We start from the raw sequence: 25901 nt of genomic DNA, 5'->3' as shown, positions 1-25901 counted from the left end.
CTGGCTGGTAAGCATTTTCTGGGCCACCATACCACACAGCACCCTCCCCAGAGACGTGGATTTGCAACTCTGTGCTGTCTGCTGGACAGAGACCTGCCACTGTCGCTTCTCCATCCTGGAGTCGCTCTAGTGCCATCTCTGCAGACCGAACCATGCCTTCTAGTGTTTTCCTGCCCATGAGCTGACTGGGTCCAGAATTCACACGAGGTTTCCTTCCCATTGCCTCTCAGTCACTGGAGAAGACAAACGAGTCCTGTTCCGGTTCAGCCTTGTTCACTAAATGTTCTCTGGTGGGAAAACAAACCAAACCAAACCCCAGAACTCGTTTGGTTCTCAGTGATATAAAAAATATTTGGATTTGGTTCGAGGTTGAGCAAACTGGTGCAGTTTGTTCCAGTTTCTGGTTCGTCGTTCAGGCCAAGTCCCTGCTCCAGACAGAAAGAATGTCCCTGGAATGCGTCTTCCAACAAGAGTTCAACAGCTGAAAGGGCTGGACGTCCAGACAGAGGCCGCCTGCTCAGCAGGCACCGAGGGGCTTCCCTGTGGCTCTCAACGCTGGTCTCCCAGGCCTCAGGGACAGGGCCTAGCAGCTCTTCTGGCCAGGTTCTCCAGGGAAGGCCATGCCACCTTCCATGGACTAGAAGAGAATGCCAGGCCACAGTGCAGCGGAGCCCACCCTCAGCCCAAGGGACCCAGAAGAAGAGTCGGGGCAGCTGGGTGGTGGGAATCGCTGTGTAAATCAACTGCCATCTCCACACAAGCACAGCCCCAGGGATCTCCATCAGGCAGGGCCCCAGAGGAGGACCCAAAGAACTAAGTAAATGTTTGGCTGATCAGGAGACAATGGGGAGTGTTGGGTCCTGGGGAAGGCGGGCAGAGGCGTTCAGATTCAACCTGTTTTTAGTCTGGTGCTCCTTCTGTGCGGCTGGCTGGTCTGAGAAGCCTGCAGAGGAACGCTCCATACCTTCCTATTCGGCAGGTGTGGATTCAGAGCACAGTTTCTAGGGCCTGTGCAGCTCTCTCCCTCCCCAGACAGGAAGCAATGCAGAGCCAAGGACAGACCATCAGGATACTCATCCAAAGGGAGCCACTGCAGGGGATGGAGCAGCTGGGGGCACTGGGGACACCCAGCAGTGAATCATCAATGAGGAATTTTGAAAGGAAAACACATATTTCCACTCTAGTCTCCCTCCCACGCAGATCCACATATCAAAGGGGTCCTGAGATACAGGAACTAGTCAGCAGGGCTGATCGGGTTTGCCCTGAGTGCTGGAAACCTGAGGGCTGGGACCAGAAGACAGATCCCTGAGGGGCTGCCCCAACTCTGTGATGTAGGGAGAGACACACCTCAGGCCACCACGCAGGAAGCTGACAAACACTGTCAAGGGAAACGGAATGAAAGCTCCGAGAAGTGGTCTAGTCCAAACACCTCTATTTCTCAGAATTATCTTTCCTAGATCCTTACCCTTCAAATAATCAACCAAAGGGCACACTTATCAAAGGCAAGTCGAGTGTTCCCTGACTTAGCTCGAAGCCATTTTTATTCTGCCTTGGTTACGTGAATGGTGATCGTTGCCTGAGACATAATCCAGAAACATTTCCGAGTGCTGGCCACCCGGACAGGATCAGACCCCTCCCACACGTGCTCTCAGCTGGCTGTGCATTCTGTTCAATGATACTTGCTATGTGCTGGATTCAATTATAGGTTTCCATATACTTACATCTTCATTAGTTCTACATTGCCGAGTAGATGGAATGTGCTGTCAGCTTTAAAAAAAAAAAAGTGTTATGTTTTTTTTCACGGATTCAACACTGTCTAGTCCTATTTAAAAAAGAAAGGGAAAAAAATAGCTTGGCTGAAGCCTATATTGCTAACGGGCATGGAATTGATTCACAAGTTCCCAACTCTAGTTATATAAAAGTAATTACTGCAACCTAGAGTAATTGGTTCCATATCCAATAGTCGCAGAAGGTTGTATATATATGGATTTGAATTGGGAGAGAAAAAAATGAAAAAATATATCAGAGAGCATTTAAACTATATATATATATATATATATATATATATATATGTATATATGTATATGTATATATATATACCCTTAAAAACGTCTTTAGCTGTGTGGGATACAGATCTTTAAAGAAACAAACGAAGCAGAACTGGCAGAGACCAGAGCCCTGAAGACCCCAGAATTCCAAGACTGGGCAGTGGGTAGTCTGGGCACTGGAAGTCATGAAGAGCAGAGTCTATGGCGGCCTGGAAGGCCCATTCCACAGCTGGCAGCTTTCACATGTGGTGGCCACCTCTTGCTCAGTGGCAGAGCCTACTCCACAGCCCTGGGGAAGCCTTTGCCTGACTCCCAGTCCATGGAGTTTCATATCCTATTTGTGGCTCTGGGAACCCAGTTCCCACTCTGTCCCCCAAGTGGGTTCCTTAGAGCTGGAAGGTATTGGCATAAGAGGACACAGCATGGGGTCAGCTGCAACATTCCCATATGGCTTCAAAAACCACTTCAGCAAAGAAAGATATCCAGTGGGGAGGTCTGTGGACCTGAGGAACCTATATGGGCAAACAGAAAGCCCTTCAGAGTTGGAAACTCAGGAAGGGAGTTAAAGGCAAGCTTTCCTCAGTGATGTGAAGATGATGGAATTGACTTCATGGGTGTAAAGTGAGATTTAACATTGATCTCTGTTACATTTCATGCTTGGTTGGAACCTAAGATCTTTTGAAGCTTTCTTTCTGCCACCTACAGAATTGCCTTTCTATTCTGGCTTTGTTTCATCTGTAAATGTAATAAACCTATGTTACATATCTTTTACATATCATTAATAAAAATGCTAGGGGGAATTCCCTGGCGGTCCAGTGGTTAGGACTCTGCACTCTCACTGCCAAGGGCGTGGGTTCAATCCCTAGATCCCACAAGCTGCGTGGCACGGCCAAAAAAAAAAAAAAGGTAGTCAACAGCTCAAGTCACAATAAACTGATTTTTAAAAAAATTAAAATGCTAGATAAGGAAAGCCCTCAACCACCCAGGGACCTCCACGCAGATGGACTCCCTCCAGCTTATCAAGGTTCAACCAGGTGCACGCTCACCGATCTGCTCTACCCTCCCTCACACAGCTCCTCGGCTTACCTGTAAGGATAACGCCCGATCTGGGCAGTCGAGAGGAAGGCACAACTCAGGTTGCCAAGGGTGTCTCCTCTTTGTTTGGGTTCACAGAGAGTTAGCAAACATGGTGTGCTAACATGACCCTGTGGAGCACGCACGCAATCCTGTGGATGCTGGCCCAGGCTACTCCTGCAAATTCCACACCACAACTGGAGAGGCTTCTGGCTTCTCCTCCCTGTTATCTCTGGCCAACCTCTGTGGATTCTCAGCCTGGCAAGAGAGGCCGGTTTCTAAAATTCTGGCAACTACATGGGGTCTGTCACACGCTGCCTTTGATTTGGAGGTCTTGGTTTAAGCTCAAACCACGTAATTTTCATTGGGTTACTGTTCATGCCTCCTTCTCACCTCAAATTTGGTTCATCAAAGTCAGTCTTCCAGAAGAGTATGAGGGCCCAACAGTCCCCAGGGGTGTTTCCTTGATATACACTCCGTAAGAAATGTCAGGGGAAGCAGAGACACTCTTGTCCCTCCTTCTTGAGGTTCAGCCCAAGGACATGAGATATTTTTAATTAAGAGGATGAAAAAAACTAAATGTTTGAGATAGATGATTGGAAATCCAGCTAACTCATAATCAAAGTGCATTTAGTCACTTGAGAAAAGACAATGTGAGCTATGGGATGCTCCATAGGCATAAAAGCGTTTAAATTCAGAACAGCTGGACTCAGTAGAGTCCCATCAGCGTTCCAGAGACCTGGCCTGAGGCGGAGCCGGGGGGTGATGGCAATGCTTCTCCCCACGATGGTGCAGGGCTTTCTGCTCTCCCCGTAGACTGGTGGAACTGCCACGTGTTCCCATTTTACACACTGACAGCAGTTATGATTAGAAAAGGTTTTGCTGCCAATTTGAGAATATATAAACCAGCAGGACAAGAGAATAAATTTCAGCTCCTTCTTCAGCTGGCCGAGAGGCAGCTGCGCATTTGGAATGTAAAGGGAAGGTCTGGGCTGAGAAATTAGAGGAGAGATGTCTGCCATCAGTCTGTCAGAGGAGGGGGAAAGGACTGTCCAAAGGTATATTCTTTCAGAGTTCTGGTCTCAGTTTCCTTCTCTTTAAAATGCTAGAGCTCTTGGGCAATTGTGAGGATTAAGTAACATAATAATGCAGGTGGGAACACTATCGGGAAAGAGGGGAGGAGAGAGAAAGAAGGAAAGAGAAAGAAAAAAGGAGAGAGAGAGAGAAAGAAAGAAGCAGAGATAGAGAAGACTTTGACTCTTCACCCACTGATCTATATACTGACTGAGGCCAAACCAACCCACAGAGAAATGCAGAGCTGAGATAATTTTGTTCATTCAAAAGCTATTTATTATTCTAGATACTGTTCTAAGTGCCTTGGTTACATCAGTGAATAAAGCAGGTGAAAATGCCTGCCCTCATGGGCAGAAGTAGTACTGAAGCCTGAGCAAACTGTGCCTGAAGCCTTACTATCCCTAGACACTTATCTGAGTCAATGAATTCCCAAAGCTTTTAAGCCAGTTTGAGTTGGCTTTTTTGTTACTTGCAAAGCAAAGTATCCTAACTACTACCACCATCCTCTAGACGTGGTGGTACCTGACCAAACCCTGGTCACATTTCACTCCACATTCAAATTAAGGGGTGGGGGGGACACAAAAGATAAAATGTACATGTCTCTGTTTGAGAAACTGGCCACCTCTGGGTGGCATACAGCTCTTATAAATAGCCAGGAAGAAGATTCAGGCTGGAAAGGAATTTTAACAATTAAAAAAAAAAAAGAGAGATAAAAGGGAAAGAAAAAAGGGGAAGAATTCCACAGGAAATTGAAGGGGAATTTGGGAGATAGAATGCAGCAAGCATCCTTGGACCATGGCCAGAACAAGCCGCCCCTTCTTAGAAGCACCAAGAGAGCCTGCGTGTCCAAGAGCACTAGGACCATCCCAGAGTCTCTCACTGGAGAGATGTTTAATGAATGGTATTTCAGGGTACAATTTATACATGCGTATAAGCATCCTTTGTTCATTTTGTCCCCTAAAACTCACTTCCACTTGGGCAAGATAATGCTCTGAATTTCAAGAATCTCCAAATAAATGTTTTTTTCTTTTAAACAAAAGTAGTGTTTTGTTCTCCACTTTTGTAGGGTTCGTGAAATAAATCCCAGTTGTCTTGAAGTCTAATGGGATATGTCACCCTAACTGAGGAGCAGGGCTAAGGATTATGATACAAAGTGTTGTCAGAAGATTTGTAAAAGTGATACACATCCTCCTCCCCTTCTACTAGGAAGTAATCTAACAGCTAATTGTTGCCTTTTAATAAGCCCTTTCGATGTTGTAAGTTGCCATGGACATTCTGCTATTTCTGCCTCATCGGCATCTACTCATCCATCTTTTGTTAACAACACCCAATTTTCCTTGGGAAGCCAACCTCCCTCTACTTTCAGGCCTTGTGGTTCAGTTAAGTCTGACCCCCTGCTTTAGGGGAGGACAGGAGACCCAGACCCAACCAATCAGAGCACCACACCCTCCTGGCCACATGATAATTGGTTTGAAGATGGTCACATGGCCCAAACCAAGCCAATGGGAATCAGTCCAACAACTCCAGTTGAAATTATTGGGAAAGACACTGTCCCTTTCCACTGAGGCTGCTTAGCTGATAGGATGCAAGTCCAGAGTTACCGTGGTGCTAATGGGAACACAGCAGGACTGAGAGATAGGGAGAGATGACACATCTGGACCTCCAGATCCAGCTATACCTGAGGACTGGCTCTGTCTATGAACTCTTTAAGATATCTGAGCCAAAATTTTGCTTAAAACAGTTTAAGTTATATTTCTGTCATTTAAACCAAACTTCTAGCTAATTCATAAGTAAAGGTTGCCTGGGTATTCCCTACCAAGCTTATCCTGCACAAGACACATGCTATCACAGAAGTTTCCAGTAACTTGGTCCCCACCATCTACCCCTTGGGCGTCTTCCAAACGCAGCTTCCCTTTCAAAAGATGAAGTGTTGGGGCTTCCCTGGTGGCGCAGTGGTTGAGAGTCCGCCTGCCGATGCAGGGGGCGCGGGTTCGTGCCCTGGTCCGGGAGGATCCCACATGCCGCGGAGCGGCTGGGCCCGTGAGCCATGGCCGCTGAGCCTGCGCGTCCGGAGCCTGTGCTCCGCAACGGGAGAGGCCACAACAGTGAGAGGCCCGCATACCGCAAAAAAAAAAAAAAAAAAAAAAAAAAAAAAGGCAAGGAAAGGAATTCTCCTCTAAGGCCTCCAAAACTGGACTCCTTGAACTGTAAAACCTTGACTTCTGGACTCCAGAACTGTAAGAGAGTAAATCTGTGCTGTTTTAAGCCACTGTGTTTATGGTACTAGGAAACAAATTCAGGTCACATGGGTCAAGATGCCAGCAACAGCTCCCTGGCTCTGGTTCTTGTGGTGGGGAATAAGCTACAGGTGCATGATAGCCTCCCCATCCCATAGTTCCCAGGACACCCTGGCCCTTCTCCTCCCGTGGAGGAGACCCCTGAGCTCGGACGCAGAACCCTGCCATCAGACAAAACTGGCTGGAGCCTCTGAGGAGCAGGGAGCCACGTTCCTCCACCAGTCACTGACTTAGCTATAGCTTCATGGGATGTAGCATCTCCCACTGACGCTTCCCTGCCAGAAGCACTGTATAAACAAAGGATGGCTGACATCTCAGAGAAGATGTGCATCAAAGATGTGCTGACTGAATGCAGGAAAACCATGCATATTGGTTTCCTGTGGGGCCACTGTAACAAATTATTGCAAACTTAGTGGCTTAAAAAAAAAAAACCCAGAAGTTTATTCCTTTATAGTTCTGGAGGCCAGGAGTCTGAAATCAGTCTCACTGGCTAAAGTCAGGATGTCAGCATAGTGGATCCTTTGGGAACCACTGAGGGGAGCATCAACTATAGAAACCAGTGGTTATTTTGTGGTCATTACAAAAGTCAATAGAAATAACTGCAAGCTAAATCAAACCTGCCAAACAGAGTAATCTATTTTCAATGCGGAGTTCTCTCTGGGCGAAGCCAAGCTAGTTTCTTCTGGCCATTTCTCTCCTTTATACTAATGCTTTATTGGCGAGAATTCTAGCAATCTGCATTCAAGGTCGTGTGCTCATGTGTCCCCTTCCCTCCACTGGACCTGCTGAGACTTAGACTTAACTGTGTATCCATGCATGGGCGCCAGGAGGGAGAGCGGATTCTACTGGATGTAACCCAATGGGTTAGAGCCGGTCCGCACTGGCTTTTACCCAATCTAGAAAGCAGCCAAGTGCCCAGAGCTGCCTTCCACTCCTACGGTCTTATCTTATGACCAACAGAACAGAATGTTCCCTGTCCCCACAGATCAAACAAAGACATAGGAAAATGGTGGCCTGAGGGCACGGCCGTTAATATGCCAACAGATCATGCCCTCAGGCAAGATGTTCCCATGGGCGAAAAATCCAATACAAAACCTCATGATACAACTCATCTTTCTCCCTAAATTAACTTCAACACCTGAACAAAGAGCCTACCTTAGAGTCCTTCCATCCTCATCATCATCACCATCATCACCACGTGGGCCATCATTTATTGAGTACTTATACATACCACTCTGCATATACTATCTCATGTAATCCTTTCAAGTGAAGTATTATTTATATTCCCATCATACCGATGAGGAAACTGAGGATCAGAGAGATGGAGTAATTTGGCCAAGTTCATTTAATTCAGTCCTTATGTTCTTTCCAACAACTGCTGTCCGTACAACAAGTTGCTACATCCATGTAGAGTGGGATGTTTCATCAAAAATACTCATGAATGAGGGTTTTGTTTGGTTGGTTTGGTTTTGTTCCTGCTGTTTCCTATCACCCCATGATGATTCCCCCATTCATGTAGCAACCAGGGTGTTCTACATCCTCTACCCCAAGATGACACTGCACAAAGAATCTTTTCCTGTTTTGACTTTCAAAAGTCTAGTCCCTTCAAGACCACAAAGGACCTATGTGCAGAGACAGCACAAAAGACTTAGGTGAAGCTGTGATTAGGAAGGGCAAAGTTCCCGCCAAATCCAGGTCAAGGTTCCCCCGACTCAGAGGAGGGAAGAGAGATGGAGGTGACTTAAGGGATGAGAGAGGGGGACTCTGTCTGCTACCCCTGGACTTGGCCCAGACAGGATGGAGAGGAAGACAGAGGTCCCAAACTTCAGTCATTTATGTGTCGACTCTGTATTTTTGCTGTGACTTTTCACCTGTGGCAGCATTTACCTACTATTTCTCTTTAAATCAACTTTAAAATAACTCTTTTTTAAAACTTAGCTTCCTCCTGAGCAATAGTAGTCTTAAAAATCAGAGATTTGATGTGCTAATTGTATTTTTCTAGTACTCATGAAAATAAATACATAATAATTAACATTTTAAAAAATGCTTGTGCGTCACCTAAATGCTAGCTCCACTTGGGGAAATGCTGTGTTAATGTTACCTCTCCCAGGAAACATCGTTTCACTTTCAGATCTGAGTCCTGGGGAACTGGGCATATGATGAGGGTTGCCCTGGGCAACCATGAGGAAAATCTGGGCCAGGGTAGGGCAGGTACTGAAAATGGTAAGACAAAAGTTGACAAGGAAAAGGGAAGGAAGAAAAAGCTGATAGCCCTAGAGACAGCCACAGCACTCACCAAAGCACCATGCTTGGTAAGACCACTGGTTTGTGACATTCTGGGAAATAAACACCTTCCAAATATTCCTTGGGTACATACCTGAGTTTACTGTCATGAGCACACCCTGACCTTTGAATCTCATGGATAGCAAATGACCTGAGTTGTGGCTCCCTTCTGGAACATAATAAGAACATGCCCCCAACTGAGTGATTTGGTTTTGCTCTGTCTACAAACCCACATGCCCACACGGGCCAGGGAAACCATGAGTGAAATGGGCTTGGTATCAAAAAAGCCACATTGCAAGCAGGATGAGAAATGGCCACTAATGCCTGACCTCAGAAAGGGGCAGGCAAGAGGGAATGGTGGGGACTGTGGAGAACTGGAGAGCAGGCATCAGCTTTGCCTCAGTGCCAGACAATTGCTTCATGCCCAGATAGGGACTCACTTTGGCCAAATGTTCAGATTTTTTAAGGTAAGCTAGAAAAAGATATTGTTATGTGCATGCTGTTAATTTTTTTCCTATTTTTTGGCCATGCTGCGCGGCACACAGGATCTTAGTTCCCTGACTAGGGATCGAACCCGTGCCCCCTGCAGTGGAAACGCAGTGTCTTAACCACTGGACTGCCAGCCCCATGCTCTTAATTTTTAAGTGCTGACAATCCGAATCAAAAGAACAAAGCTCTCTAGCAAACACTATGTGGATCAAATTGGGTCCAGCGGCATCCAGTTGTAGCCTCTGTGTTTGGACCGTGAATGCAGGGACCACAGCTTACTTCCCTCTGGAGAGAAAACTTTACACATCTGTCCTCACAGTCCCAATAGCACCTGTGGGGGTGGGGGGGCTGGTAATCCCCAGGGTGCAGAGGCAGTGATATGGCACTGCAATTAGGACAACAGACCCCAGTGCCTGGGTTCCTCAGCTGTGTGACCTTGGGCAAGCTACTTCATCTCTCTGTGCCCCAGTTTCTTCATCTATAAAGCAGTTCAAAGATAATGGTAGAGTGTTGGGAGGGGAAGTTAAATGAGATTATATATGTCCCCCACCAGGCACATATAATAATAAACATTAAAGAAACATTGGTCCTTGATAAGTGACTTGCCTGAGATCACACAGCTCTTATACGTAAAGCCCAGGTTGGCTGACTCCAAAACATGCTCTTTCTACCAGACCACACATCTCCCTGTCACATGAACAGCAAATTACATCATCTGCAAACCCCTGACCAGTTTAACATTGTGCCCAAATAAAACTCCCTAGCAAGTTACTCTGACACATTTAGTGATATGCGTAGTCACTATTTCACAGCCTGGGAATTCAGCTCAGGTGAAAGCTCTGTGGAGCCACAGGAAGAGCTCAGAGCATGAAGCCACACAGGCCTGGATCCAGACCCAGGCCACAGGACCTCCCCTCTCTAAGCGTCAGTATCCCCCTCTGAGAAATGGGTGTAATGGTTATACTAGCTACCCCACTGAGCTGCAGGGAGGTCTCAAATAACATGAAGGCAAACTTCAAAAACTGAGAAGTACCTCACAACCGCTAGCATGGTAGCTGATGTCTATAATTATTTAACTATCACATGGTAACAGAGTAAGCATTTCTGGGTTTGGCTGGACAAGGCCAGGCTTCAGCAGAGGAGCCCAAGAAGTGGCTCTGGGCACTCTTGGACCAAGGGTTGGAGGGAAACTCAGGAGAGGTCTACCTCCATTGCCAGGAGGTTGAGAAATCAAATTGGATGGGAATCAGGGTGGGGAAAAATTACTTCTCCTCAGTAAAGAATACAGGAGCTTAGGCCTCTGACTTCCAAATGGGGAATACAGAGTAGTCATCTGGCCATTGTTATTTAATAAATTAATTAACTGCTAAGGAAGAAAGTGTGGAAATAAAAGACTAAAATAGATATGCCATTGAAAAAATCAATATCTAAAAATAGTGTGCTTAAGATGTGTGCATTTATTGTATGTTCAAAAAACTGTAAGCAAAGAGTGAGTGCTAGTTAACAACACGCATGGTGAAGTATACTAGGCTTGTGTACTGATTTCTGAAACTTAGTCTGAAATGCACCCCAAAATTATTGAGGGATGTAGAAGGAAGGGCTAGACGGAGAATACATGATCAAAACAAGTAGAGTAAAATATTAATGCATATAGAATCGAAGTAGTAGGTATACGAGTGCTCCCTATAAAATTCCTTCAACTCTGCATTGTTTGAAAATCTTTTATAAAAAGATTTTTGAAAAATAGTTGAAATGACAAGAAAAAATAGTTACACTATAATGTTAAGCAGGAAAGGCAAACTACGTGACTTCAATTATATAACAGCTCCTCTACCGCCATGATGGGATTTCATGCATTTTAGAAAAGACTCCTTTTTTAAAAAAACGAAACAAAATATCTCGGCTGAAGTATGATCATTGGAGATTGATCTGCAGCTCAAAGGCTTCTGACCTTCCAGAATCCTCTTTTATGTTTAGGGAGTCCTTAAAGAAAATATTCCTTAAGTTATCGACCTACATCTAAGAGGGAGAGAAATTGACAACCAGCTGAGAGTGAAATAGATTTGGGGAGTAGCCAGGTAAGAGGCGACCCTTACAGAGATGGGAGCAAATGGGGCCCGGTGAGGACACACCCCTCTGTGGAACATGGTCTCCTCCTGGCTGCATCAGAACATTTGCCATATTATGTCTTACAAATAGAGAAATTGAGGCACAAAGATGAAAGGAGACCTACCTCGGGTCACAGAACGCTTCATAAATATGAAAGCTGGCAGCAGCATCTTCACCATCTCAGCCACGGGGTCTGCTTTACCCAGTGCACCTACCCTAGAGAACAGGAAGTCGGAAGCCGGGAGCTGATGTGCTCAGGTGAGGTGGAGAAACCATCACCAGAACTGCATGCACGGGCCTCCTCGGGGGCACCCATTTCATCCCACTACTTCCAGGTGGGCAAGCACCACTCTGATTCTCTGCCATTGCTCTCCAGGTGTCGGGGGAAGAAAGAACAAAGCTAGGCATACTCCATCATTTTCATCCACCACCAATTCTAAGGCAGACCTTTCTGCCACCATATTCACCTGTCACCTTCCTGAGGAAGAAACCTGCAGGTGTGGTGGCATCGTGGGAGGGCAGGGGAGGGACAACTGTTTTCTGAGCAGGTCTGACCCCTGAGTGAGATGACTAGAGCCTCTCCACATGACCAGCTGAAGACACTCCGATGAGAAGTCAGCTTGGAGACCTCAATTCCTGAAAATGCTGGTCGAACCGCCTCTTAACTTGGCTAGTCACTCAAGCATAGAATTACTCAGAACATCTTCGCCCATTAAACTGCCCCCATTTTTTTTTTCTTTACAAAATCTGGCTGCTCTTCCCAAACTGTTTTGACTGGAAATTTTTGAAATGCCTTGAATATATTTATATGCAGTTCTTTGAAACAAGGGTGATTTCAACCACCGCTTTGCTCAGAGAGCTTGCCCTACTCTGTACTGCAGTGTGGAGCAAAGGCCTGGAGTCAGAGCCTCACAAGTCATAAAGCTTGAACTACAGTAACACCATCCAGAGGCCAGAGACACAAAGCAAGCATGTCACTCACCTCTGACCAATGGCAGGGGCCTCCGGAGACTGGGTTCAATCCAAGAAAATAACCACTAAGGCAGAAGAGGTGAAAGGAGCTGCATTTGGGGACAACTAAGAATCTATCCAATGAAAGTTCAGCATCATCCCATTGACAAGCATTTATTGAGCATCTACTACGTTGGAGATTCAACCAGAGAGCAAGAGAAGGTGTGCATAACCAGAGCCATAGCGGGTGGTAGAGAAGACCATACGATTATATGGGGGCTGGAGAGCCCAGGTGCAAAGCAGAAAGGAGGTCAGCTTGGGCTGCATTGAATAACCAGGACAAACCCACTTTGCAGCCCAGTTCACAAGCCTCCCTTCCGGGGTCCTCACAGTGGCTATATGACAGCTTCCCACAATCCATTTTGCTCACCTGAGGTTACCACCTCCCTGAGAAACCTTCTGTCCTAACCACTCCAAGACACTCAGCATCCACACCCCTAACTCAGCAAACACCACTTTGGGTTCTTCCCAAGAATTCTGCCAGTTTGCCAGCTGCATGGACATCTGTGGGACCCTTTTAGAAAAGATGTCCCCAAATCTCTTGATCATGACACTATGTCCAATTGGCCCACTCTTCTCCACAGAGCAGGGAAGAGGCCAGCTTGCAAGAGGTGGTTTTGCTTAGCCCGGCCTCTACACCACCTAAGATGTGAGCTGTGATTCTCTGGAGTCTGGGAAGGATGTATTTGGACTTCTTGGAACACAGCAGGCTCCCTGGCTTCTTGAACTTAATGAGGAGTGAGACACTTTGCTTTGATCTCTGCCCCAAGCCATAGAAGATCAAAATACTCTGGATTTGTATTTACGTAGGTAGCTCCATTTTTAGGCAAAATTGCACAGAGGGACTTAACCAGTGTTGACACCTCTCAGGTGTAGTATCCCTCCGCTGCCCACACCCAGCCTTGTAAGTCTGTGCCTTGGCTCTTCAGCCCCAAAGCAGGACATTAAAGGCTTATTGAGCTGCATCTTTAATAATATTTTTTTAATGTTTAAGAACCGCCATAAAAATCCATTGGATGGCATTTTTTTTTCCACTTTGGCAAAACTAGAGTCATAGTCTATGTTATTACAAACTCAACCACAAGAGAAGAAAGTCAGCCAGTCACAATTTAGAAAATCACATTCCATTAGCACTGGAAGGGCATAATAGCCGAGCAGAGATGTGTCCAGTCACATCTGTCTTTTTCCATAGACGCTGCTCCCCCCAGGCCACTATTGAGCAATTTGTCCCCTTTCCAAGCAGCCTCTGCATGCTGGAGACTGAGCTGAAGTGATTCTCTGTTTTCTCAAACCTACAGACAGAGAGGCCTTAGACTTAACGTAATTTGAGAAACCCCAAAGGAAGACCCCTTGACACTCCCCCACCCCGTTCTGCCAATTTAGAGATTCATTGGAGGCTCTATTAACTCCAAGAAGTCCCTTATAAATGTTTATAAATGTAAGCTACTCCTGGAAGAGACAATGCATTAAAATGCATAGCCATTCACACTTTAGTATGATGTTTTCTGATAATAGCTATTATTTATTAAGCATCTAATCTGGGCCAGGCATTGAAGCAGGCCCTTTAGACAGTCACTTTATCACATTTTGAAGGAATTAAACATTGTAAAATTTGGGTGAGGGAAAGTTTGGACATGTCTGATTAGCAAGTGGTTAGGATAGAGATGTTAAGTATATGGACATGATTGACACCACATAGAGAGATAGAAGGCCAAGGGGGAAGTCATGAACTTTAATGGAGAACTCAAGATAAGCTTCACAGAGGTGGTGTTTCAGTGGGATTTTGAAGGATAAGATGCAGTTCATCAGGTAGCCAAGGTGAAGAAGGGAATTCTTGTAGAGGGAATAAACATGGGAAAAGGGGTACAGGTAAATAAAATAACATTCTCTCTCTCTTTCTCTCTCTCTCTCTCTCTCTATCTATCTATCTATCTATGTATCTATCTCTGTCTGAGTTCCAGCAGGAACACTCAAATAAGACAATTCAAGAAGGATTTAGCAAAAAGACTATTGACAAAAGTGTGGACAAGATACAGGAAAACCACAAAAGGTAGTGCGGGATTCCAGGTGCCGTACCAACCCTGGACCCAAAAGGATGAAGGAAGGCAGCAGTTACCCAGATGCAGAAAGAGAAAACTATGTAGAGAAGGCCACCTTAAGAGGATGCAAGACTTCTAAGTCACGCAGCCAGCCTGAGATGACCTCACAGGGAGGGAGCCAGGAGAATAAATACCTCCACCTCTCTCTCCCCTCCCCCTACCCCCAGAGCTCCTGTGGTGCTCCCCATCGCCCCACACCAGCAGGAAGCCAGAGGGCGAGGCAGGGGAGCCTGGATGATGCACCCCTAGTGGTCTGACTCCTGGGGCTCAGAGCTGGACAGAGCAGGGTGCAGGGGGCTCTGGGGTGTGGACAACTAGAAAGCACCCAAAAGAATGTATGAGATGTGGCTGGAACATGGAGTATGGGGGGTGGAGGGGGGCGTGACAGAGGGACACGGAGCAGAAATGCGACTGCAATGGAGCCTGTCTGTCAGGCTAAGAGTGAGCGGGAACCATGGACCTGACGTGGTCATAGAGACTCTGGCCACCGCTGGGCCCTGGGAACAGGCATCCATCAGAAGGCACACGGCAGCCAATGACTCCTGAGCTGAGCCAACACCTTCCTGAGCTTCCCAGGCTGCCCTCTGGAAGTGACCCCAACCAGCCTTGTCTCTTGGAGCCCGTGACACCGCAAACCAGAGCCTGGGAACACAGAGGGGTGCCGGCTGCCAGTGGCTACCGAGAGCGCAGCCCGTAACATCTTGGACCAGTTAAAACTAGTCTATCTCTTTTATTTATATTCCATTCCACCTTGTCCCCCTCCTCATGTGGAAAGAGAGCCCGGGGATCAGGAGCTCAGAGGAGCAGGTTTCCCAGAAAGACAAGAAATGCCTGTCCACTTCCCCCAAGGAACAGCTCCAGGCAGCCAGCCGGGAAGCCCGGTCAGTCCTGCCCTGTCAGGCCTCAGAAAACAGACAAGTGCCAGCCCCTCTCATCTGGGAAACATTAAAAGCAATCTCTGAAGTGATTCACTAAAAGTCCTCCAGTGGCAGAAGACCATCACCCAGATGTGAAAATAAACACAGAGGGAAATTCCAGCATCAGAATGGTTTCAAGTCTTTAAACAAATGCATGGCTATTTCAGGGAAGGGAAGAGTCTTTTGACGGTCTTTCCAAGCCCCCAGAATCCAAGTCAGACTCTCTCCATCCAGCAGGCCAGGCAAATTCCTACAATGCCAAACACAGAAAACTGTGAAAACACTCACTTGACTCCCTGGAGCCCTGCCCACTTGAAATTCCCAGCGTCCCACCAGCCAAGGCCAGTCACCCAAGCTTACCAAGCTTCTGGTGGTGCAGCCTTCAGCTTAGCCTTTGTAAAGCACCGGAAATTAAAGCCGAAGCAATTGGTCCATTCTGCTCTGAAAAAAAAATCAGCATAGAAAATAAATGGAGAGTAAATCAGTATCAGGCAAAACTGAGAGTGTGTATACACCGATAAAACATAGTAAAAATGAAAGAAAATAGAAGTACATTGGGACACAGATCACATGTTATCATGTCTATTGTCTGGCAGAGTGAGTGGCACAGGGTAGGTGTTTGATAAACATGTCAGGAAAGAGAGAAGGAGGGAAGGAAGGAAGGGGGGAGGGAGGGAGGGAGGGAAGGAGGGAGGGAAAGAAGGAAGCCCACGTGCAAAGATAATTAAAGAGGTAATACTACAGTTTAAAAGTGTAACAGGTTCAGCATTGTTTAACTCTTACACTTCATAATTCACATATATAATGTATATGTACCATACATAACATGCTAATACAACTTATAATTCTTAGTAATACAGGCAACAAAACCAAAAATAGATAAATAAGACTACATCAAACTTAAAACCATTTTTACATCAAAGGATATAATCAACAGAGTTAAAAGGCAACCTAGGGATGGAAGAACATATTTGCAAATCATATATCTAATGAGGGTTAATACCAAGAATATATAAAGAACTCTTACAACTCAACAAAAATATCAAATAAGTCGATTTAAAAATGGGCAAAGGACTTGAATAGATATTCTGCAATAATATGCAAATGGAAAACAAGCACATGAAAAGATATTAACACCACTAATTATCAGAGAAATGCAAATCAAAATCATAAGATATCACCTCACACCCATGAGGATGGTATTATTTGTTAAAATAATATATGCGTATGTATAACTAAGTCACTTTGCTGTACACCTGAAACTAACATAACATTGTTAATCAACTATACTCCAATAAAAATTAAAAAAATAAAGTGTATACAAGCCATGTTTATCATTAAAAACAAAACAAAACAAAACCCTCCCTATTTCTTCCTCCAGCCTGGGGCAACCACCAGTCTCCTTTCTGTCTCTAAGAATCTGATTACTCTAAGTGCCTCATATAAGTGGAATCATACAGTATTTGCCCTTTTGTGTCTGGCTTATTTCACGTAGCATAATGTCTTCAAGGTCCATCCATATTGTGTCATGTATCAGAATGTCCCCCCCTTTTAAGGCTGAATAATATTCCATTGTATGTATATACCACATTTCGCTTATCCATTCGTCCACTGATAGACACTTGGGCTACTTCCACCTTTTGGCTAATGAGAATAATGCTGCTATGAACATGGCTGTGCAAGTATCTTTTGGAGTCCCAGCTTTTGATTCTTTGGGGTATATACCACTGGGAATATTTTTAGTGATGAAATATCCTCTGAAAGCTGGAGGGTGGAGCCGGGAGAACCTAGCATTCTCTGAGACTGGGTAAATGATCTAGCTGTCAGATGGTGGAGAACATAGCAATTGTGAACTTACTCATATTTAGATTAGATGTCTAACTCTACAGTGAGTACAGACAATTACGAATCTGTGGAAACCCCAGTCGTCATCACAGCCAGCTGCACATTCCCAGGGAAGATCAGTGCAAAGGGGAGAGTTTGGAAGCCTGAGAGACCTGGGTTCAAATCTCAGGAGGAGCCCTTATTAGCTATATGGCTCGAGCAGGCCAGAGACCCAATACCCAAAACATGAAGGTGATAAAACGCTCTTCACATAGTTGACGTGAAGACTAGTGAGAAAGTATACACAGTGCTGGTGTGTTGTAAGCACTCAATAAACACTGTGTTTCCTCCACTCTGAGGTACCTCCCCTTTTTTTCAATGTCACATTCTGCAATTACATTTCCAAATTCAGGGTGTGCTTTACCAGATACCAGCTTTATCATTGCCTGTGAATGCAGTGAACTCAGCCAAACTGCTCTGGAGAAATCATAGAATTTTCCCAAGAAGAAGCTGGTGTAAAAGACCCCAAGGTGAGAATGCCCAGCACTCAGGGCTGGCATGTTCACCTGTCAAAGGTCCCTGTTCACCTCAGATGAAAGAAGCGTTTCCAAAGAGTAAGTCCTCGGCCAGTGCTATGTAGCAAAACTGTGAATCATGTGGCTGAGGAACAGACCCAACAGTGGAGCAAAAGGGTTGAGGAGGAAGGTTCTGGAATTAGCAGCCCTGGGTGTGACCTTAAGAAAGTCACTTCATTTCTCCAAACCTCAGCTTCCTCATCTGTAAAATGGAGCCAATAATAGTATGCCTCCTAGGGTGGCTGTGAGGAGTAAGGTGTGGGTAGTGTTGTAACGTGCATGGCACAGAGCCCACGCTGGGCAGCTGTGGAACCCAGATGAGATGAGCCAGGTCCCCTCTCCCCTCACTCCTCAGGCATTTCTGCAGGAAAGGGGGTTTAATGGGAAGGGTGCACTGTGCTGTGCCCCTTCTCCAAACTGTACCATCAGCACCCTCCACATTTTCTTTCATCACCCTTAAGGCCTTGATCATAAAGTTTACGAGAAGTAAACAGTAGCTCATCTACCCGTCCATCCATCCATCCATCCACTCATCCGTCCATCCACCCATTCATCCATGTACTCATCCAACATTTAATGAGTGCCTGCCCTATGCCAAGCCTGACATAGCCATTGGGAACCAAAAGATGAATAGAACAGGCCTCTTCTCTACAGGAAATCACAGTGGAAGTGGGGGAGGAAAAAAAGTAATGACAAGAACAGCACCAACTTATTTAGGGCTACATGCTAGGCGCAGCTTCAAGTACCTTTGCATAATACATTTAATTCTCCCAACAGGCCTATGATTTTTAATAAAGCTGGTAAGTAGCGGAGCTGGAATTTGAACTTGAGCCCTCTGGCTGCAGAGTCCATGCTTCCAACTAGACTGAGAGTCAAAAAACTTTAACATCAGGTCTGGTAGACACCAACACATCAGGACAAATGTCAGTGATTTTGCGATGCTCTCAAATGCCAGCCAAAAACCAGCCAGCCCTCCTTGAACCGCTTTTAACCTCTAGACTGTAGGACCCTAACGCTAATGGAGTCTCGGGTAGAGGTCACAGGATCGGACTTGAGGGTGTGAAGGAGGGTGTCCAACAGCTCCCCAGAATCAGCAGGCAGCCAAGTGGTGCTTGAACGCCCTGAAGGTCGATGAGTGGTGAACATGTAAATTACACTCCATCCCTCACGATTCACTGAGCACTATTCTCACACACATCGGCTCATTTAACCTTCAAGAGAGCCCTGTGAAGGAGATCTAATTACTGTCCCCACTTCACAAAGGAGCAACCTGAGGCTCAGTGTCCCCAAGCGGGGGACACCCAGCACACCTGTCGAAGGCCCTTGTTCAGCTCAGATGAAAGAATTATTTCCAAAAAGAACATCTTTGGCCCAATTCTACACGCTTGCCAAAAGCAAAGGAGTTGGACCTGCATTCAGTTTCTTTGCCTCCCACCAATAACCAGCCAGATGTCAGGGGGTCCCCTCCTCAAGGCGCCACTCTGACTGCACATCTAAAACATCGCCCAATCGCTGGCCACTGCCTGTCCCCGTTGCGTTTTTCTTCAGGACACTATGGTTATCTGGTATTATAGTAGACTGATTTGCTTAGTGTCTGTTTCTCCCCAGCTAGACTGTAAGCTCCATGAGGGCAGGAAATTTGTCCATTTTACTCTTCACTGTATCCTCAACACCTGGAACACAACCTTAGTGCATTGAAGATGGTTAGTGTGGTTTAGTTCAATGAATGAACATAGGAACAGAGGTGGGTTGGAGAACTACCCCTTGTCTAGGAAACCAGAACACCAGGGCCAGAAGTTCACCTGAGCCCCCTGTCCCACCTCTGGGTCTAAGGTTCCCCCCACCCCAGGCTTGGCCTCAGGGCTAATAGGAACACTTGGGCCCTGGTCCTCCCTCTCTCAGTCCTCTTCCCTTTCAAGGACACTCTCCTAGGTGTCATGCCCATGAGGGGCGCTTTTAGATGACACCCCACAGCCTCACTCCAGGTCTTTCTTTTTTTTTTTTTAATTTATTTTTTGCGGTATGCGGGCCTCTCACTGTTGTGGCCTCTCCCGTTGCGGAGCACAGGCTCCGGATGCACAGGCTCAGCAACCATGACTCACAGGCCCAGCCGCTCCGCGGCATGTGGGATCTTCCCAGACCGGGGCACGAACCCGTGTCCCCTGCATCAGCAGGTGGACTCTTAACCACTGCGCCACCAGGGAAGCCCCTACTCCAGGTCTTTCTTGCTCACCCATTGCCTCACACATATGCATACTCCCCTATTTCCAAACCAAATCAGTACCAGGCTCAGTGCTTTTTGTCAAGTATCTTGAAATACTGTAAACTCATTCATGTGAAGGTATTGATGAATGATAACAGGTGTGATCTTTAAAGGGGGCCTTCTATTTGGATAGTATAGTAACACACTAGAATGGATCATTATAGGAGTTTCCAGTATCCTGGAAACTTAATATGCCTCATCATATACAGAATATTACCTGAGGATGACATTCATTCATTCATTTCTTCATTTCATATCCCAGCCAACATTTACTGAGTGCCTTGTACCTGCCAGGAAATGTCATGTGTGCTGAGAACACAACAGTGAGCGAGACAGTCGAGGTCCCTGGTCTCAGAAAATCCACTGTGTAGCTGAGGAGACGGAGCTGTAAGCAAAGACCTTGCCAAGGAGTTTTCATTCTCATTCTGAGGATTATAATAAAGGGTGAAAACTCATGCAGGGATCAAGGCAGTCAGGAAGGCCTGCTGGGGAAACTGCAGTCTCTGCTGGCCACTGGTGGGTGACTGGGAGCTCACCAGGCAGCAGAGGGCATGCAAGCACTCTGGTACCTACAGTTGTGCAGAGTCTGAAACGGCACAAGCGAGGCTGGCCCTGGGCCCACTCATTTCATGAGACCCTTAAAAGGGGCTGAAGCTCAGCACAGCCAAGGTATTTGTGCCAAGCAGTAGGTAAAAGCAACAGGGCAGGGTGCCCTTGGGACTGAGTAGATGGCAGCAGGATGTCCCTCCCTTTGGAATGTTAGAAATAGAGTCTGTGTTCCTGGGGTTCTTGGTTCCCTGTGAAATTGCCCAAGTTGATAATAGTGACAATACAGGAGGCAAATCGGTTGTCTCTGCACACAATCTTCAGTGTCTCCCTGACCCTGGCATATGCAAGGAGCTGTCTCAATATGCAGCTGCCCTTTCCCCTGCCTGTCAAGGGAAAGAAAGGCTGCAGCATTAACTGTGACAATGATGGGTGACCTGAGAGTTTTCTTTGACCTGCCACCTAAGGTAAGTGGCTTTTTGCAAAGATCCCAAGACTTTGCTTTTAATTCAGCTTGAACCCAAGTTTCCCTCCCAGGCACTATCTCCAATGTACTAGGTTGCTCAGTGAAAAGAATCATAGCCCTTTCCTTTTCTGGCTTTCTCTGATGCAACAAGCCTCCAGCAACCGTCAGAAAAGAGGGTGAGTAACATCCGTGGTGGAGACAAGCCTATGAAATTAGTTCAAACATACAGCAAGGCACTGTACTTACTGCAGAGAGACACATGCTGTTCCGTGGACACAGGCCTATTCGTGAGTCACCAGGCATAATGGGGCATTGTTGAAAGTGTTGGAAACATGAGAATTTCCTCACTGCCCAGCTTAGGTAATGTTGGAGTTACATTTGCCTCCAGAAACGAAGTCAGAGAGACTCGGCCCAAATCCCAGGTGCCAGGCCCAAACCATGGGGCCATCATGTTTTTAGGCTGACTTGTGTTTATAGGAGTCACCCCAGGTTGTGTTTAAGGATCAACTTCTCATCTGCATACACAAGAGAAGTGAGTGCTTTGACAAAGGACGTGCACGGAACTCTGGCCAGAGGGTCCTAGGCCAGGGGGAAGGCTATTTTAAAGACACACACACACACACCAGGGCTCTGGCCTATCAGATAGATTGGTGGGAAGAGGAAAAACTTGCCTGTGATTTGGTGTGAGGAAGGGATACGGCAGGCATGCAGACAACAATCCACCTAGAATAATAGATCATAGCTCTCATTTCTTGAGTATATTATGGGCCAGGCACTGTTCAGTGCTGCCTGTGTATGACTTCATTTCTTCCCACATCCCTAAGGTCCAAGTGGGTCCTGCCACCCTCGTTTACAGAGGGAACTGAGAGGTGACAGAACACGCCTATGTCACAGAGCCGGTGGTTCACACACCTGGGATTTGAACTCAAGTCTGGGGAATACTAGAGGTGGTGCTCTTTCTTAACCACTATACTATGCCACGTGATGAAATTTACGGGGAGGAAATTTGGTGGCTGAGTGCCATTTAATTGCTGGGAGAGTGGCATTTCCTTAGCCCCGGATAAAGGGTTGCACCAGGATCCAGCTGCACAGGCCCAGACCCTGAGCTCCTGTCTCCCATGATCCTTTGCACCTGTTTCTATCGCAGCCCTGTCACACAGCTCAACACCAAGATGGCTTGTTAGAACACTGTCTCCCCACTAGATCCAAGTCCCCCAGAACAGGCACTCCATTGTATTCTCTGCATCTGCCACAACACCTGGAGCTGGGCTCACACGCCAGACATTTTTGTGGGTCCACATGAATGGATGGATAGAGGGTCACCCACATGCATGTATAATTCAGACAAACTGGGCTTGAGTCCAAGCTCAGTCACTGGCTGGCTGGGTGGCCTTGAGTATGTCACCAGGCCTCAGTTTTCTCATTTGTGCTATTGAGAGGTTCAATTACAACAGTATCTACAAAATGAGAGACAGATCCCACAGGTGGAATGCAAAAATGAAAGTTCTTTGTTTTCATTATTTTATTTAAATTGATATTTATTTTCTCCATAGAAAAATATAACTAGTTCTTCAAGCCTCTGAAGTTTTCTTTTAAAATAAGACTAAGTAAAAAATAATAATAATATTAATAGCTCATCTTAAGAGTCTATTCAATCTTGGACCCCATCCAGGTCTCTCTGTGTCATGCTGACCCCACACCACTCTTTCCCATGCCTGCCCTCCAGCCCAAGGACCCTCCTGTGGTCTAGGGTGGAGAGAGGCCCTGAGGCTTTTCCTTGATCTTCATTCTAATCCTATGTTACAGAGAAATTGTGCCTGTTCCCCTCAGGCCCCCACTCTTGATTCACAAAGGCCCATTTTGGTTGTCTCACCACTGGACATGGATTCAGGCTGGAGAGCATGTAGTTAAAATTGGGTTCGGGAAGCAGCCCACCCGAGCTTGAATCTCATCACATTCTAGCTATGTAACTCAGTCTGGTTTCTTAACCTGTCTGTGCTAAATCCCTTCCTCTGTAACCTGGAGGTCCTAGTGGCAGTTATCATGTGAGGAGTCAATGAACTCATAGACATATGGCTCCCAGAACAGGGTTTGGCATGTGGAAAGCAAATAATTTTAAAATTTGTTTGGAAACACAAAAGGTCCCAAGTAACCAAAACAATCTTGAGAAAGAAGAACAGAGCTGGAAGAGTCATGTTCCCTGACTTCAGACTATACTACAAAGCTACAGTCATCAAAACAGTATGGTAATGGCACAAAAAAACAGACAGATCAGCAAAACAGTATAGAAAGCCCAGAAATAAACCCACATACTTACGGTCAATTAATCTATGACAAAAGAGTCAAGAATATACAATGGAGAAAAGACAGTCTCTTCAATAAGTGGTGCTGGGAAAACTGGACAGCTACATGTAAAAGAGTGAAAGTAGAACATTCTCTAACACCATACACAAAAATAAACTCAAAATGGATTAAAGACCTAAATGTAAAAACAGATAACTATGAAATGCCTACAGGAAAACACAGGTGGAACACTCTTTGACATAAATAGCAGTAACATTTTTTTGGATCCATCTCTTAAAGTAAAGGAAATAAAAGAAAAAAATAAACAAATGGGACTGAATTAAACTTAAAAGCTTTGGGGTATTATTTCTTCCACTTTTTATTCTCACAATTAAAACCCAGCTTCTGGGGCTTCCCTGGTGGCGCAGTGGTTGAGAGTCCGCCTGCCGATGCAGGGGATGCGGGTTTGTGCCCCGGTCTGGGAAGATCCCACATGCCGCGGAGCGGCTGGGCGCGTGAGCCATGGCCGCTGAGCCTGCGCTTCCGGAGCCTGTGCTCCGCAACGGGAGAGGCCATAGCAGTGAGAGGCCCGCGTACCGCAAAAAAAAAAAAAAAAAAAAAAAAACCCAGCTTCTCCTGAAGTGTGGCGGCCTCTGTCTGACCCAAGGAGAGGTCGCATATGAGGAAGTGGAAGGAAAGAGAAGCACAGAGGTGGCTCGTGAAAGTCAGACTCTCCTGACAGCCAGCATCCTACAGGGAGGAGCAGATGCCCATTCAGGACTCAGGGACGCAAGAGTCCCAGGGCAGGAGAAACCCAGTGACTCAGCCCAGAACTCCCCAGCTCACATGGCCACAGAACTGGGTCAGCAAGTTCAACACGACCTTGTCACACAGGTCTCAGCTGACATCTGAGACACTTTATGACCACCTCAAATGTCATTCTTCACATGTAAAATCAGGATGGTAATAATGTCACCCTTGAGGAGAGGTTATGAGAATGAGCTGGATTAATACACACAAAGAGCTTAGAAGGGAGCCTACGTATCAACTTTCCCAAATGTTAGAGCTTATTGTTACCTCGGTTAATTCTTATTTTCTTCTTTGTGGCTTTCTGCATGTCCCTTTTTCCTATGATGGGTATGAATTACTTTTACAACTAGGAAAATATGGAAATAGGGAAAGGATCTATTTTAAAGAAAAAAAACCCATGATTAAAGATAGAATAGCAGTGCTGATGGCTGTGAGGAAGGGTGAGGCTATGTCTAGTTGGGGGTAATTCCGGGTGGGCCTCACAGAGGAAGCAGCATTAGAGATGGGCTTTCAAGCATGGGTAGAATCTCATTTAGTGGTGAGGGGGCTCCCTGGTGCACCATTATGAGCCAAGGAACAGGGAAATTTGGTACTAATGGAAAAGGTATGAGGAGAGAAAACCCAGCAATGCCAGTAGATGAGATGGGAAGAAGATCCTGTGAGGAGAATATTTTCCAGAATGCCTAGTTTCTGGGCAGTAAGGAGGCCAGAGACATAAAGTGGCGGCAGTCTTTAAAACAGAGACACCTTTCTTTGTTACTGATCCAGGCTTAGAATTGTTGCTGGAAAACACAAACTGATCATCTACAAGAGAAGAAATAAAAAAATGATCATTGGGCTTCCCTGGTGGTTCAGTGGTTAAGAGTCCGCTTGCCGATGCAGGGGACACGGGTTCGTGCCCCAGTCTGGGAAGATCCCACATGCCATGGAGCGGCTGGGCCCATGAGCCATGGCCGCTGAGCCTGCGTGTCCGGAGCCTGTGCTCCGCAAGGGGAGAGGCCACAACAGTGAGAGGCCCACGTACTGCAAAAAAAAAAAAAAAAAAAAAAATCATTAAAACTATGGGGAAATTGAGATAAAGTATCAATAAAATAGGCCAATATACACAAGGAAGGTTAGAGGAAGAAAGAGAGGCAGAAAAAGGAAGGACATGAAGATTATTTTCACACCTGCAGAAGTAATAGAATTAAATTCAATGCTTCTTGAGACAATATAGACCACCAAATTCTCTTCAGTCTCACCTCCAAGGCCCTTCACTAAATGAGGTTCAGTGACACCCCCACTCACCTCCCTGGGCCCTGGCAGCCCACTGCTCTCTGCTCTGCTGAGGCAGCCTTATATGGGTAGAGGATGAGGGTGTGTGTCTGGTCTTTATAGAAGCATCAGAAAATGAAATGAAAAGCCAAGCCAGCTGGTATGGGCAAGGAACTTTAGAGCGAACTTCTTCCAATATTTTTTTAAGAGCTCCTCCAATTAGACATAAGCAAATCAATAGACAGTGCTGTGACACTTCAGTGTTGGGTAGGAATCCCACTTCTGCCATCTCAAAACAACTCCAGGCAAGGGGCCTTCCTCCTTGGGGCATGAGTTCCCTCATCCATCCAGTAGAAGGGATGACACAGACCCTGCAAGGTGGCTAGGAGCATGAGAGAGAGGAACGCATGGCCAAACTCTGGCCTTAATGAGGACCGCCTTATCAAACAGTCAGAGAGAAAGAGGAGCATGCACAAAAA

The 25901-nt window shown here is 46.1% G+C and overlaps 1 long non-coding RNA gene across 2 annotated transcripts in view; it reads right to left on the bottom strand.

Annotated features, from left to right (window-relative positions):
• Window positions 1–14827: 14827 nt before the first annotated feature.
• The window catches only part of LOC309804962, a 142715-nt gene continuing 131641 nt past the window's right edge, over window positions 14828–25901 (bottom strand). For both annotated transcript variants that reach the window (XR_014294206.1, XR_014294207.1), the window contains exons 4-5: window positions 15762–15842; window positions 14828–15651 (exon numbers count right to left, since the gene is read on the bottom strand). This is a non-coding gene — a long non-coding RNA (uncharacterized lncRNA). The remainder of the gene's footprint in view (window positions 15652–15761; window positions 15843–25901) is intronic.

Source organism: Mesoplodon mirus, assembly GCF_964341445.2.
Source record: "Mesoplodon mirus genome assembly, chromosome: 5".
Lineage (NCBI taxonomy): Eukaryota > Metazoa > Chordata > Mammalia > Artiodactyla > Ziphiidae > Mesoplodon > Mesoplodon mirus.
The sequence above is the reverse complement of the archived record's forward strand: the minus strand, read 5'-3'. Positions and strand labels throughout refer to the sequence as shown.